Source organism: Tursiops truncatus, chromosome 18 (genome assembly GCF_011762595.2).
Source record: "Tursiops truncatus isolate mTurTru1 chromosome 18, mTurTru1.mat.Y, whole genome shotgun sequence".
Taxonomy (NCBI): domain Eukaryota; kingdom Metazoa; phylum Chordata; class Mammalia; order Artiodactyla; family Delphinidae; genus Tursiops; species Tursiops truncatus.
Genome location: NC_047051.1, coordinates 77,477,481 through 77,492,518, shown reverse-complemented (window position 1 = coordinate 77,492,518; position 15,038 = coordinate 77,477,481). Strand labels below are relative to the sequence as shown.

Below are 15,038 nucleotides of genomic sequence, written 5' to 3'. Positions count from 1 at the left end.
GCCCGCCCCGCCCCGTTCCCCACCCCGTCCCGTCACGTGACCACCGTGCATCTCGCGAGAGTGAGAGAGCTCAGGCGTGCGACCTGCTCCCGCCTCACACGTTACCTGGGGCTGACACGTGACCGCGACGCCACGTGACTCGGGTCTCGCCTCCGACCCCCGCCCGGTCTCCGGCCGGCGGAAGCGGAAGGCGGGCGGTGGGTGCGGCTGGTCACCTCCTGGAGGGGCCTCTGGGTCCCGCCTGGGGCTGCCGGATGAAAAGAGGGGTTGGGACCGGACGTGCGGCTCTCCACCGCGGGCCGAGGGTGGGAGTCCCACGGCGGCCGCCCCACGGGAGACGAGAGGGCGTTTCCGCAGGGACGCTGATGCTAACGCGTTTCTCGGCCTCGGGGCCCGTGGAGAATCCGGGCTGGGGGCTAGGAAGGAGGGGGATGTGAACACGCGTACTGAGTGTTACCCCTCGTGCTGGAAAAACACACAAGGCACAGGATGTTAATCTAGACACAATCTTGACTGAAGGGGCTTCAGAGGGTTCGGTGGCTCCCGGCTGTCACCTCGTCCTGGAGGCCGTGGGGGAGTGGCGGCCTTTCCCGGAAGGTTCAGAAGGGCCCCAAGCTGCCCAGGGAAGGAAATCGCAGCCTCGCTGCTTCCAGAACCTTCCTGAAGTGCCTCTCACTCACTCCCCAATTCCTGATTTGCTTCTAGGCTCTGCCCGACTGCTGCCCGCGCTCTGGCCACACGGGCCCTTTGCAGAGAGAGGTGACGCCCTCCTGCCCTGCTGCTTCGTTGAGCACTTCCAACCCCACCCCCTGGGGAACGTGCCTCCAGTTCACCTTCAGTGCAGGTGTGTTGGTTACTACCTGTCATAGGCTTTGATTTTTGTGACTTTTGTTGTTGTTGTTCTTACATTTGTTTGCTTTTTGTAGATTTTGTCTTCCTTGTTCTTTCTTCCTGTCCAGTTTCCCTTCCCCGCCACCTTCTAATACCATCAGCTGAACAAGTCGTGACACTGAAGGATTTCAAGTAAGAGGAAAGCAAAGAGGCCGAGGGAGCCCCAGGCTCGTTGGGTTTTGTCGACTGAAAGTTGAGAGCTGTGTTTTTTTCAGGGATCGTTCTTAGGACTTCAAGCCGGGTCATCTCAACCCCGAGAATCCGAGGGGGGAGCCAGGATATATAGGAGTTTTTGCAACAAAGGGCAGGTAGTCGGAATGTCAAAAGATTATCGTTAATTAAGGAAAACCAGATATCTCCAGTTAAGGAATTTAGCGCTTTTCTATGTATGGAGAGATGCAAGAGTCTGGGCTCACTGAAATCATTCCTTTGATCTGCACCTCAGCTCTCTGGGGCCAGCGTCCTGTGCTCTCTCATCCTGAGTCCCCTCAGGGCTCACCGTCTGGGGTAGTTGCAGTGTGATGACGCCGTGATGGCAGGCATTCCTTGTTTCCTTCGTGAGTCTTCTCAGGCTGCGGGGTGGGGAGTGGCTGCAGTTACTGATGACTGATGGCTGCAGTGTCCTTCCTTACTGACATGGCAGGCAGCATTCTTAGTCCACAGGTTGTTCAGCTCTTTGGGGCAGAAATCTGCTGTTACTACAGAGTTGATTTGCTGATGTCTTGTTTAGGTGTTTAGGGATCTTTCTGGATTTTTTGTTTGTTGCTGTTCCAAATGGGGAAGAGTCTCAGCGGGATCCCATTTGAGAGAAGTGCTGTCTGTTGAAGTGTGCCGTGGGAAAGAGGAGGTGTTGGATCTGCGGTCTCTATGCTTTCACTGTGAGGTCCCTTATCAGCAGCAGGTTGTTAACATGATGTTTGTACAGTAGGTTATTATCTGAGCCTGAGCTGTCCCTATGAAGTAGAGTGTTCAGTTCAGATGTAACTGGAAAATTCTAAAATATTTCCCTTTTCTCTTGAACTTTCTGATGGTGAGAAACTACCAAAAAATCTTGAGTATGGAAACAAAAGACCTATTAATTTTGTGCTTCTCAGCCTTGGAAGCCCCTTCCTCTGTTGAGAGAACGCCTTACCCTCTGAATATGGTTGGCAGACAGAGCACCCAGCAGAAGTTGAAAAAACCAGATGGTCACTTTCCCAGCCTTCCTAGCGGCTAAGGTGCGAGCTCAGCCCAAGTTCAGCCCATTAGACTGGATCAGGAGCTAGTGGTTGCCCCTGAACGTGGTGTTTGCTGGTGACGGCAGCTGTGGCCGCAGCAAAGTGGCATTTCTCCCGGCGGTGGCGAAGGGTCTTCACCGGGTTGTTTGTAGCGCCTTCAGCCGTGGCCCTTGCTGCCCCCTCGCGCCTGCTATTTCCCTAGCGTCATTCTGCATTCCTTTTGGAAATTCTGTGAGCTACTCAGAGGCCTTTCAACAGGGGATTTTTCTGCTTAGACCCATCAGAGCACATTTCTACTGTGTCCAACTGCCCAATACACGCTGTGTTTGAAATCTTCTCTTTTTAAAGACCAAAAAGGAGTTTGTGTGAGCAAAAGAACAGGGTGTAAAAAAAACAGCAGAAAAATGAAAGGTTTAGCAAAAATTCTATGAAGTTACATTTTAATAGAGTATGGAAAAGTAATATGGTGGGATTTTCTTGTTTGGTATTCTTTTTGTTTGAATTCTTAATGAAGGCTGGGTCTGATCTGGTTTTTTTTTCTTCTTGGCCGCGCCACGCGGCTTGTGGGATCTTAGTTCCCTGACCAGGGATCAAACCCGTGCCCCCTGCAATGGAAGCACAGAGTCCTAACCAGTGGACCGCCAGGGAAGTCCTGGATCTGAACTATTCTGATTGAAGGAAAGATGGGGAAAACCAAGCACAGTGAAGGACTCCACACCTTCTGAATTCTTTTGGAGACTTTTTTAAAGCCTTTTAAAAACAAAGCAGTGAGGGCAGTGAGTGGAGAGGCCTCTGCGGAGCTGAGCAGGGACTGGGGACCCTGCTTTGGTAATAATGAGCGGGCGAGTTCACAGGTGAAAGGTGGGGCCTTTTACCTGTGAAATGACCTCGTGCCGCTAGGAGGGTGTGGGCTCAGTAGCTAAGGAGATAAGTGATGGCTGATGGAAGGTGAAATCTAGAGGAACGGACTAGCAGGCAGTCTGTGCTTTTTTTTCTCTTTTGCTCTAAGTTACGCTTTTTCTTGAGACTTGGTAAGCAAGACTAGTAATGTCGCATAGTGCTGTCGTTTTTAAAGCTTGTTTTATGAAATTTCTAAAAGGGAAATTTTGAATAAAATTAGGATAATCCAGTGAGTGCTGTTGTACCGTTACTTTTACCATTTTCCCTGCCTCCTCACTTGTTTTGTGTTTTGGTTGGTTTGGGGGCTTGAGTGTTATAAAACAAACCTCAGACATTGTATTTTTCATGTAAATCTTTTACATAAACAGAATGCCACTATTGTAGCTAATATAAAAACAAAACCTAAGAATTCCTTAGTAACTAATTTCCAGGTTATGTTCACACGTCTCCAGTTGTCCAGAAAACATCTTTTTACAGCCAGTGCTCCCTGTGGCTCCGGCGAGGTCTGCACGCTGCCCTTGATGGCGTGTCTCAAGTCCCTGTGTTGGGGAAGGGGAAACGAGGTCACTTGTCCTGTAGGACACCCACACTTTGGGTTGACCTGGTGAGTCCTTGAACGGCCATGTCTTCCTCTGCTCCGGTAACCGGGTGGTCTGATTGAGGCTTGATTGAATCAGGCTCATCTCCCCCAGGTACCACGCTCCACACGTGGTGCTGGACCCTCCCCACGCAGTGTGGAGTGCGGGTCTGCAACATTGGCTGCGTCTGGGGCTGGTTAGCAGTGCAGAGCCTCGGGCCCCTCCGTGGACCCACGGAATCAGAACCTGCGTTTCAGCCAGGGCCTCGGGCCACTAGTGTGCATGGAGACCTGAGAAGCACTCTGCCCTTTTCTTCAGGCTGTGGGGCCGCATTGGGGTGGCCCCAGCGGCCCCATCCACTGCAGAGTCCCTGGCAGCCTTTGACCTCTGACCCCACGGCGTCGCATGCATCCCTGGCGAGTCAGTAGGTCCGTACTCCGGCGGGCTTGGCGGAATCTTTGCTTTGCTTTTTTGGTCACGCCGCGCAGCACGCAGGATCTCAGTTCCCCAACCAGGGGTCGAACCCAGGCCCCTACAGTGGAAGCGCAGAGTCCTAACCGCTGGACCACCAGCGAAGTCCCTGGCAATTTCTAATTCTATCTTTCCTATTGTGCTGTCAGCTGGAGCAGACCTGTAAGGAAGAATTTTCCATCGTGGACCAGTTGGTTACTCCAGAGTACCGTCCCTACAGGAAAGCTGGGATCCGTGCCTGATTCGAGATCCTTTTGTCTGGCTTCAGAGTAAGAACTCAGTGCCGAAGCAGCTTCCAGAAGTGAACTGCCGCACCCGCGTGAGCCGTGCGCTCTGGGGGGTGATGACCTGTCGGTGCGGGTTCCTCAGCGGTGACCGGCGCCCCACCTGGTGCGGACACTGATGGTGGGGGAGGCCATGTGTGGCGGGGAGGTAGCAGAGGGGCTATGGGAACTCTGTACTTTCAGTTTTGCTATGAACCTGAAGCTGCTCTAAAAAAGCCAGTTTATTAGAAAACAAAGTGAACATCACATTTAAACATGTGATGTTAAAGTGCTGTGTCACCGTGGATTTCTGTATAGTTGATATGTCTTCAGGCTTTGTAGTTATTATCATTTTCAGGTTAAAATTGTGTGGTCTTGGTAGTGCAGCCTCCTAGATGTGAGTAACTGTGATATTTCTCTCCACGTGGGCTGCCCCTGTTGCTGTCCCACCAGCGATGCATCAGCAGAGAGCCTGTGTGCCCACAGCCTGACCCTGACCTGTACGAAATTATGTCCCTGCAGTTTTCATTTGCATTTTCCTTATGAGTGGGGCACCTGCCTTTTTGCCCATCTTTCTATCAGATTATAGAGATATTTGCAATACAAGTCACATTTTTAAAGTCAGTGTATGATTTTTAGAATCATTTTGTTTGCTTCTGGCATGTCTTTGTGGAAGTTCTTTTGTTTAAACGTGGGTGAATTGATCACTCTTCCGTAGCATTTGGGTTTTAAGTCCTTCCTAGTCCTAGGTTAGAAGACTCTGTCTCTTCTGCCAATGCATGTGTAGTTTCATTTCTGCATCTGTATCTCTGATTCAGGATGCCGACGGGCAGGGCAGAGAAGGGGTCCATGTCACCCTTCCCATGCAGGTCTCTAGGTATCCTCCTTCCACTTATCGAAAGCTCCCCTTTTGTGCACTGATTTGAGATTCCACCTCATCCTGTGCTGACGTGAGAACATACTTGACTTGATTTTTGGAGCTGCCCCAGCACCACTCTTTTGAAGTTATAGGTGCTGTATCTGCGGGGCCAGCTCCCTCACTTTTCTCCTTCAGGGTTTTTCTGACTGTTGTTGTCTATTTGGCCATGTGATCTTTTGCAATCAAGTTGTCTTTGAAGATAAAGTTAACGTTCACCCGAGAGAAATTCTGACTTAGGTTGGCAGTGTTTACGGCAGCTGTAGCCATCATTGCCCCAGGCTGCACGCAGGCGGTGGCGGGGATCCTCCGGGCACTTGGGAAGTGCAGGACATTCTGGAAAGGGCAAAACTGTTGGGATTGGCGGGGCTGGGGCAGCCCGAGGGGGTCTGGGCTGACGGTGACGAGGGGGTGGGGATGGGACTTTGAAGGTTTGCCAAACCCATAGGAACGTGCACCCCGAAGACTGGACTTCATGTTAATTTTAAAGCTACCAAGCAGGATGTGGGGGTGCAGTCCGTGACAAAGGTGACTGTCCTGGTGGTCCTGTGGCCACACCCCAACCCCAGGAACTCCGTGTGTGGACCGGAGATCTGTGTGGACACTGTCCTCTGGCTGGTCAGCTCATTCTCCCTGGGGTAGGTTAGCGGTTCTGAAGCTGTACGTTTACCGGTGTTGAACAAATAAGGAGATATTTTGCAGATAATGAGAACTGGCAGGTTCCTTGCTGTGGGAGCGAGAAGCCGCGGGGGGAAGAGGGGACCCTGTGAGCTGGAGCTCATATGTGTGTTTAGAACGCAGATCGACGGAGAGTCACAGAAATCCACAGAGCCGGGCGTTTGCGCGCGTCGGACTGTCTCCTGAGTGCCCGCTGAGGGCCGAGAAGCACAGCCCTGCAGGTGAGGGTCCTGAGGACGCTCCCTGGGAAAGGAGCCAGGCGGTGCCCACCCGGGGCCTCGGGGACGCAGGTGCCAACCTGAGCTGCCAGCAGCCCCGGGCGCTGGATGAGGAGGTGATGCTGACAGCATTGGGGCGGAATCCAAAGGGTGGGGTAAATGTCGCTGAGAAGTGAGGGAACACAGGGCATGTCCTCCTCACAGAGCCTCCAGCACGGAGGGCCGTGGGCAGTGACCGCTGCGACCGCTGCCGGCGCCCCGGGGGACCGGTGCTCGAAGCTCAAGGGCAGACGGCGTCCGTATGGTCTCAGAGACGTCTCCAAGTAGCTCTTTCTTAACTACAAAGAAAAAAGGAGTCATTGTGCAGTGGAGACGCCACCTGCCTCAGCTGTGAGGGTCCCTGTCCCTGGTGACACCGCTGTGCCCTCCTGTCCTTCCTGGTGACCTGTGCCCCAGGCCAGTCCTCAGAGAGTATGGAGCAGGTGGTGGGGCGGCTGGCGACGGCTGACCCTGCTCCTCAGAAGCCTCCAGGTCACGGAGACAGGGACCAAGGGGACTGTCCCAGGTGGGGGCCTGAGGATCCAGGGTCAGCTCCCAGGACAGAGATGGGCATTTGCAGAAATACTGGTGACGTCCTCGTCCACCGCGTGGCGTAGCCAGTAGCGTCGGAGCAGGGCCACCCTCGTTGCAGATGGTACATGCTTTCCTTCCCAGAGGGGCTCATGTCCCGGGAAGTGTGGAGACCGGGGGAGGGGACTCTGGTGCCCCTGCAGCTCTTCTGTGAGTCCCAAACTGAAAGAATCTTTTTTTTTTTTTTTTTTTTTTTTTTTTTGCGGTACGCGGGCCTCTCACTGTTGTGGCCTCTCCCGTTACGGAGCACAGGCTCTGGACGCGCAGGCTCAGTGGCCATGGCTCACGGGCCCAGCCGCTCCGCGGCATGTGGGATCTTCCCGGACAGGGTCACGAACTTGCGTCCCCTGCATTGGCAGGCGGACTCTCAACCACTGCACCACCAGGGAAGCCCCCGAAAGAATCTTTACTGGGATCACGTGGTGGTCATCTGTCAGCTGTGGGGATGTGACGTCTTTGTGGTGTCCCTGTCGTCCCCTGAAAAGGACGCACGACGTGAGCCCCGAGTTTCCGCGTGATTCGGGGACAGCCCGTCATCCAGCTCCGGGGAGCCGCTACGAGGAGGGGGGCCTCGTGGAGGGTCGCTGCCTGTCACGGGGACAAGTATCCCGTGAATGACTCTAGCGCTTTCCTGAGGGTGGGAAGATGCAAAGATCCGGTCTGTAAATGTTGTTCCTAAAGTGTAGCCGTCGAAGGGCCTGTTTTCCCAAAGCGCCAGGCCTCATTCCGTCCTGGGTCTGCGCTCCCCTCGGGCTGCGCTGTGTGCGCCCGGCGCCCCATGGCTTGATCCTCAGGGAACCAGATGGTGGGGACGTCCTTTGTTTTACACTATAATTAATTGAAGTCTAGCTTATGCTGCTTTTGAAGAGTTTACTGTCTTACTGTGTGAAGATAACAGGTGCTGTGATAGGCAAATTGGAACAAAAGGGGGAAATTCAATGTTCACGTCAACCAGCTATGTATTGTGATATTTAAAGGCTCTTTTCCATGTATTTGTGCTTTTTAAAAAAATTATTGTTGCATTTTGTATCCTCCTCTTTTCACTTGTAACAAATATTTTCCCATGCTATTACAAACTCTATAAATACACTGTTAATAGTATCTGTTATTACATCATTTGGCTGCAGTGTTTTATTCGATGATGCCTCTCTCCCCCAGTATAAGTGACGCTGCTTAGGAAAAGCCTCATGGCTCCTGTGTCTCCGCTCCGATACCTGCCACACTCACAGCGCCCCTGACGCCAGACGGTGCTGCAGCTCCAGCCAGCTGTCCTACCAGGGAACTCAGTCCCGACACTACCTGAGGTCTCCAGGTCAAGGGCTCAGCCCCACCCTTCAGATGCCAGTCAATCACCAGTGGCAGGTCCCCAGGTTACCCACAACCTCTGTCCGACTTGTTACAAACCGATTGTCCCCGCCCCCGACTCGGCCTCCGTTAATTTGCTGGAAGGGCTCACAGAGCTCGGGGGGAGCGCTCCTCAGGTTTCCTGGTTTATCCCGGAGGAGAGGACACAGATGAACAGCCGGATGAAGAGGCACAGGGGGCGAGGCCCAGAAGGGTCCCAGGCGCGGGAGATTCTGTCCCCGTGGAGTTGGGGTGCCACCTTCCTGGCACGTAGGTGTGTTCCCCGACCTGGAAGCTCTCTGAACCCCACGCTGTTGGGATTTTACGGAGGTTTCATCACAGAGGCATGAGTGATGGTTAACTCAGTCTCCAGCCCTCTTGCCTTCCCGAGAATGGGGCGGGGCTGGAAGCTCCGAGCTTCTAATCACGGCTTGGTCGTTGTGGTGACCAGGAGCCACCCAGAAGCCCCCCTGGAGTCGCCTCATGAGAACAAAGGACGCCCCTGTCACCCAGGAAACTCCAGGGGGTTTAGGGACTGTGTGTCAGGTACAGGGTCAGAGACGTAGTGTTAGAACAGAAGATGCTCCCAGCGGCCTCGTCAGGAGTTCCGAGGGCTTCAGGAGCCTCGTGCCAGGAACGGGGGGCAGAGACCAATATGGACATTTTCTGTTATCTCACAAATACTATGATAAATATTTTGAGGATAAATTATTTGTTTATGATTTTTCTTTGAGATTCATTTCCCCTGTAGATTAAACTGACTAGGTTAGAAGCAATGGTGTTTAACACACTCCTGCCGGTGTACGCGCCCAGCGACCATAAAAGGGCTTGAGGGTTCATCCTTCCCTTTGCCCTTCCTCACGGGCTGAGTAGTGTGCTGGTGTTTCTGTTTCACTCAAGTTACCCGTCGTTCTTGCTTTGCCCAAGAACTCCCCTCGGAAGGGACCACTGTTTGCAGACGTTAGAGTCCCCAGCCCTGGACCTGGGGGATGTGGGTGCCACAGGGCTGCCCGGCGTGGAGCCCCGACCTATGAGTCCAGGGGGCCCCTGGCGCTCAGTAGGCACAGCTCACAGCAGACGTGGGCCTGCACCACACTCCCGGGGACCGTGATTTCTCACTTCTCTTTTCCAGTTCTCTTGCCCACTTAGCTCAAAAATATTTACTTTTAGTCCAGTAATGAAACAAAAGGCAAGAGGATGATGGCTGGTAAGTGTAAGACTAGTATTAATGAATAACATGTCAGAAAAATAGAAAACAGTGTGCTTTCAAGTGACATGTACGCTAATAAGTGGGGGAAGAAGCAAGACTCCCATCATGCAACGTTTTTAAAAACTCAGCCTCCCCTCCAGGTGGCTAACACCTTTTCCGCTGCTTAACGTAAGGCCATTGAGAACATCTTTTATACACGTCCCATGCACCTCTCGGAGAACTCCCTTTTGTTAGTTTCCTCAAAATTCTTCAACCACAGTAGGCTTCCTTTTAGAAGGTTACAAAAAAGGAACCCTCATAAAAAAGAACCAAAACTTTTTGCTTTCTTAGAAAGCAGGTTAAATCCAGTAGTTCCAAGTCACCTGCAGCACGAGAACTTGTGTGACTTCAGTCACGTGGAGTTTCCAGTTGCAACGCCCTGGACGCCGTCTGGGCCCCTGGTCTGAGCTGGTGTGACTCGGGCCTGAGCTGGTTTGAGAAACGAGATGTGGCCAGCAAGGCTTCTTCCTAGTCGTGGGCAACGCAGGGCAGGATCTGAAGTCCCCATGAAGCTACTTCCACGTTTGTAACTCATGATTGTAATTCACAGTGGTTCTGTGTGGCCAGCGAACCCACAAGTCCGCAGCAGTAAGGCTGGGAAGGCTGACAGCGAGAGAGGGTGTAACCGCAGAGCTCCAGGGAGAGCTTCTGTTCCAGACAGATAAGACTGGACTATTAATCAGTTAATCTGGGCGTTGTCTGTTCTTAACTACAAAAGAAAAGTTTAGGACCAAGATAGAAACATTAAGAAAGCTCACAATGACCACGAGCCCAACTGCCTAAGACCAGTCTCCTCTTGCCTTCTCGTTTCTCCAGCTAGAGCCAGGGAAAGGTGCCCCATTCATTTTCTTTTTTTCTTGTAACTTTTACCTTGTCAAATCCACTTTTTAAAGGTTAGTTTATATAAAATACACATACCATTTTAGGTGTACAGTTTGATGAATTTTGACAAACGTAGTGTGAGAGGAAAATCAAACTGGCACCAGTGTTGCCGAGAGAGCCTCTAACTGGACCAGAGGCCGCTGAGGAAGTGGGGTTTGTACGCATCTCAGTCTGGATGGATGGAATCGGAACTCTGACCACTTATTGTCTTGGTGTCCGGAACATCTGGAACATCTGCACAACGTTCTAGAAACTCAAGACACTTATCGGACCCCTGGCCTAAATAACTTGTGACGGCCTCTCCCTTACGGACAGGTATCTCCTTTCTTGTGTCAGAGTCGATGGACTCTAACAACCTCACGGGACCTTCCCTGGCGGGCCCAGCGGGTGAGACTCTGCGCTCCCGGTGCAGGGCTCACGGGTTTGATCCCTGGTCGGGGAGCTGGATCCTGCATGCAGGCGGCAACTAAGAGTCCGCAGGCCGCAAGGAAGACCCGGCGCAGCCTAAATAAATAAATAAACAAATTTTTTTTAAATGGTTAGGATGGTAAATTAACAAACACGAGCTCATGGCGTTCGCCTTTGTAAACCCCCGACGCTTTCTCTTCTATTGAACACTCTTTCAGCTTTACCCAAATCTGCGTTTCCCAAGTTGAAATTCTCGAAGATCCCAAAGAAGCTCTTTCTTATATGCAGCCTTCTGCGTTTTCTTAGTCAACAGCAAACACCCACGAAACCACCACCCCAATCAAGGGAGAAAACATCGTCTTCAATCCCAAAGGGCCCCTCGTGCCGCTCTGTGCTTCTCCCCCATCCCTAACCCCAGGCAGCCGCGGATCTGGTCGCTACAGGTTAGTTTTTCATGTTACAGAATTTCACACAGATGGAACGGCATGGTATATACTTCTTTGTACCTGGATTCATCCATGCCGTGTGAACCACTAGTTCATGCCTTTGCATTGCTGATAGCCGCTTATTCCAGTGTGGCTCTACCACACCTGTTTACCCATTCACCTGTTGAAGGACTTTTGGTTACTTCCAGTATATTGGTGGTTACAAATAAAGCTGCTATAAATACTCAACACCAAATCGTGGTATGGACAGATGCTTTCTTTTCTCTTGGGTAGATACCTAGGAGTGGGATGTCTGGGTCATATGGAAGGTGTATGTTTAGCTTTAAAAAGAAACTGTCAAACGCCTTTCCAAAGTGGTTGTGCCATTGTAAGTTCCCCCCAACAGTAGCTCCGCATCCTGGCCAATACTTGGTATCATTAGTCTTTTACATTTAAAAAATGACGGTAGCTGTCTAATGGTGTCTCATTGTGATTGTAATTTGCATTTTCTTGATGACTGTTGAGGTCGAAGATCTTTTCCTGTGCCCTAATAATTCAGGTATCTTCTTTGGGTAAGTGTTCAAACTTTGTCCTATTTTTAAAAATAGGTGGCTAGTTTTCTTGTTATTGAATTCTAAGTGTTTTTATATATTTTGGATACAGATACTCTGATGTATTGTAAATATTTTTCACCATTATGTGGCTTGCCTTTCTATTTCTTAATAGTACCTTTTAAAAAGCCAACTTTAAATTTAATGAAAATCCCGTTTATTGGTATTTTTTATGCTTCATACTTTTTCTATCCTAAGAAATCTTTGCATATCCCAACACCATAAAGATTTTTCTCCTGTGGTTTTTTCTTTTTTTCTAGAAAGTATATGGTTTTAGCTTCTACAACTAGGCCTATGATCAAATTAAATTTAAATTTTGCAGATGGTGTGAGATAAGAGTCAATGTTCATTCCTCCCCCTGCCGCAATACGGATAGCTATTTGATGAAAAGACTTTTCTTAACCTATAAAATTAACTTGACATCTTTGTCAAAAATCAGTTGGCCCCAAATAAGTGGATATATTGTGGTGCTCCCTGTCCCATTCAGTTGATGTGCATGTCCATCATTTCACCAATACCATAATAAGTGGATATATTGTGATGCTCCCTGTCCCATTCAGTTGATGTGCATGTCCATCATTTCACCAATACCATAATGCATTCATTACTGTAGCCTTATAATAAGTCTTGAAAGTCTTGAAAGCTAAAGTTCTCCAACTGTTCTTGTAAAGACTGCTTTGGCTTTTTGGATTTCCATAGGCATTTTAGACTCAGCGGATCATTTTTCTATAAAGTAAAAAGCCTGCTGGAATTTTGGTGGGCATTGGAGAAAACCAACCTCTTAACAATATTGGGTCTTGGGACTTCCCTGGGGGTCCAGTGGTAAAGAATCCAATGCAGGGGATGCGGGTTCGATCCCTAGTCAGGGAACTAAGATCCCCCATACTGCAGGGCAACTAAGCCCGTGTGCCACAACTACTGAGCTCAGCTACCTCAACGAGAAAGCCCATGCACTCTGGAGCCCGCACACCTCAACTAGAGAGAGAAAAACCCACACGCCACAACTAGGGAGAAGCCTGCATGCCGCGATAAAAGGTCCCTCGTGCCTCAATGAAGATCCCGCGTGCCGCAACTAAGACCCGATGCAGCCCCCCAAAATAAAATAAATTTAAAACAAACAAAAATAAACAAAAAACAACCCCCATATTGGGTCTTCCAATGACATGCTGTTGTTCTCCATTTATTTTGGTGTTCTTTAAATTTTTTTCAGCAATGCTTGATAGTTTTGTGTGTTCATCTTCTTGTATAGTTTGTAGTTTATCCCCAGGTATTTCACACATTTCTGGATACTATTTCAAATGGAATTATACTTTAAAATTTTATTTTCCAATTGTTTGTTGCTAGAATGTAGAAATACATTCGATCTTTGTTTAGTGACCTTGCATCTTCTGACCATGCTAAACTGGCTTATTCTAGTAGCATTTTTTGTAGATGTTTTCATATGTTCTACCTATATGATAACATCATGTGTAAATAAAGACTATTTTAGGGCTTCCCTGGTGGCGCAGCGGTTGAGAGTCCGGCTGCCGATGCAGGGGACACGGGTTCGCGCCCCGGTCTGGGAAAATCCCACATGCCGCAGAGCGGCTGGGCCCGCGAGCCATGGCCGCTGAGCCTGCGCGTCCGGAGCCTGTGCTCCGCAACGGGAGAGGCCACAGCAGTGAGAGGCCCGCGTACTGCAAACAAAAAAAAATAAAAAAAATAAAAAATAAAGACTATTTTACTTCTTCACTCTTATCTATACGCCTTTCACTTCTTGTTTTATTGCAGTGGCTAAGATCTTCAACACAATACTGAATAAAGGTTGCCTTGTCCCAGCCTTAGGGGGAAAGCTTTCAGTCTGTTACTCTTAAGCATAATGTTAGCTTAAATCTTATGTATATGTCCTTTCTCATGTTACGGAAGTTCCCTTCTATTCCCAGTTTTCTGAGAGTTGTTTTTAAAATCTAGGAGTGTTGGGACTCCCCTGGTGGTCCAGTGGTTAAGACTCCATGCTCCCAATGCAGGGCCTGGGTTCAATCCCTGGTCAGGAAACTAGATCCTGCATGCTGCTACTAAAGATCCCACACGTGGCAATGAAGATCCCTCGTGCCGCAAATAAGACCTGGAGCAGCCAAATAAATAAATATTAAAAAAAAATAAAATCAACCAGTGTTGAATTTCATCAAAATCTTCTTAATCTATTGAGATGATTACGTTTTTCTTTTCTTTCTTTTCTTTTTTAGATTTTCAAATGATAAACCAACCTTGCATTCTTGAGGAAAACTTCACTTGGTTTTGGTATATTATTGATTCTATATATTGGTGTATTCAAATTGCTAATATTTGGTTAAGGGACATTGGTCGGTGTTGTGATATTTTTGTCTTATCTTTTAATCGGGGTAATGCTGGACTCATAATTTTAGTTGTGAACTATTCCCTCCTGTTTCTGAAAGACCGTGTAAGGTTTTTATTTTGTTTCCTCTTGTGTCCATTTTGATAATTTGGAAATTTTGTGGAATTTGACCATGTGATCTAAGTTATAGAATTTATTGGCATAAACTGATTCATAATATTCTCTGTAGGATCTGTTGTCATGTCCTTTCATTCCTAATATGGATAATTTTTGTTTCATTTTTTTTTTTTTTTTGTGGTACGCAGGCCTCTCACTGTTGTGGCCTCTCCCGCTGCGGAGCACAGGCTCCGGACGCGCAGGCTCAGCGGCCATGGCTCACGGGCCCAGCCGCTCCGCAGCATGTGGGATCTTCCCGGACCGGGGCACGAACCTGCGTCCCCTGCGTCGGCAGGCGGACTCTCAACCACTGCGCCACCAGGGAAGCCCCGGTTATTTATTTAAAAGTGTGTTATTTATGTTATCTATTTATATTAGAATTATTGGATTATTTATTTAGAAGTGTATTGCTTAATTTCCATTTAGTCATTTACCAATTATCTTTCTGTTACATTTCTACTTTAATTTCATTGTGATCTAGGCCACATTCTGTATAGTTTCAGCCCTTTAAAGTGCAGTGAGACTTGTTTTATGACACATCACATGCTTACCTTGGTTAGAGTCCCCACGAACTGGGAAGAGCGTTGTTGAGTGTACTATTCTGTAATTATCCACGAGGTCAGGTCGGTTGATAATGTTTCACGTCCTTCCTGTCTTTCTGTCTACTTACCAGCTACTGAGAGCGCTGAGATCTCCGACTGCAATCATGGATCTGTCTGCTGCTTCTAATTGCTCTTTTCAGCCATCAGTTTTGCTTCATTAATTTGGAAGCTCTGTTATAGAGGTCTGTCATTAGGGCTGGCTCTGATGAGCGCCTCTTTTATCTTTATGAAATGCCCTCTACCTCTGCAAATACTCCCTGTCGT

General features: G+C 49.2%; 1 long non-coding RNA gene across 7 annotated transcripts; it reads left to right on the top strand.

Moving 5' to 3' along the window:
* The first annotated feature begins 98 nt into the window (after window positions 1-98).
* On the top strand, window positions 99-7,875 carry LOC109547613 (uncharacterized). Of its 7 annotated transcripts, none has more exons than XR_002173451.3 (3): window positions 102-844; window positions 960-4,447; window positions 5,685-7,875. It is a non-coding gene; the product is annotated as an uncharacterized lncRNA (long non-coding RNA). The 7 variants fall into 7 exon arrangements; XR_004523063.2 differs by having other exon boundaries at window positions 103-3,612; window positions 4,207-4,447; XR_012327810.1 differs by having other exon boundaries at window positions 109-1,023; window positions 4,207-4,447.
* The last annotated feature ends 7,163 nt before the right edge of the window (window positions 7,876-15,038 follow it).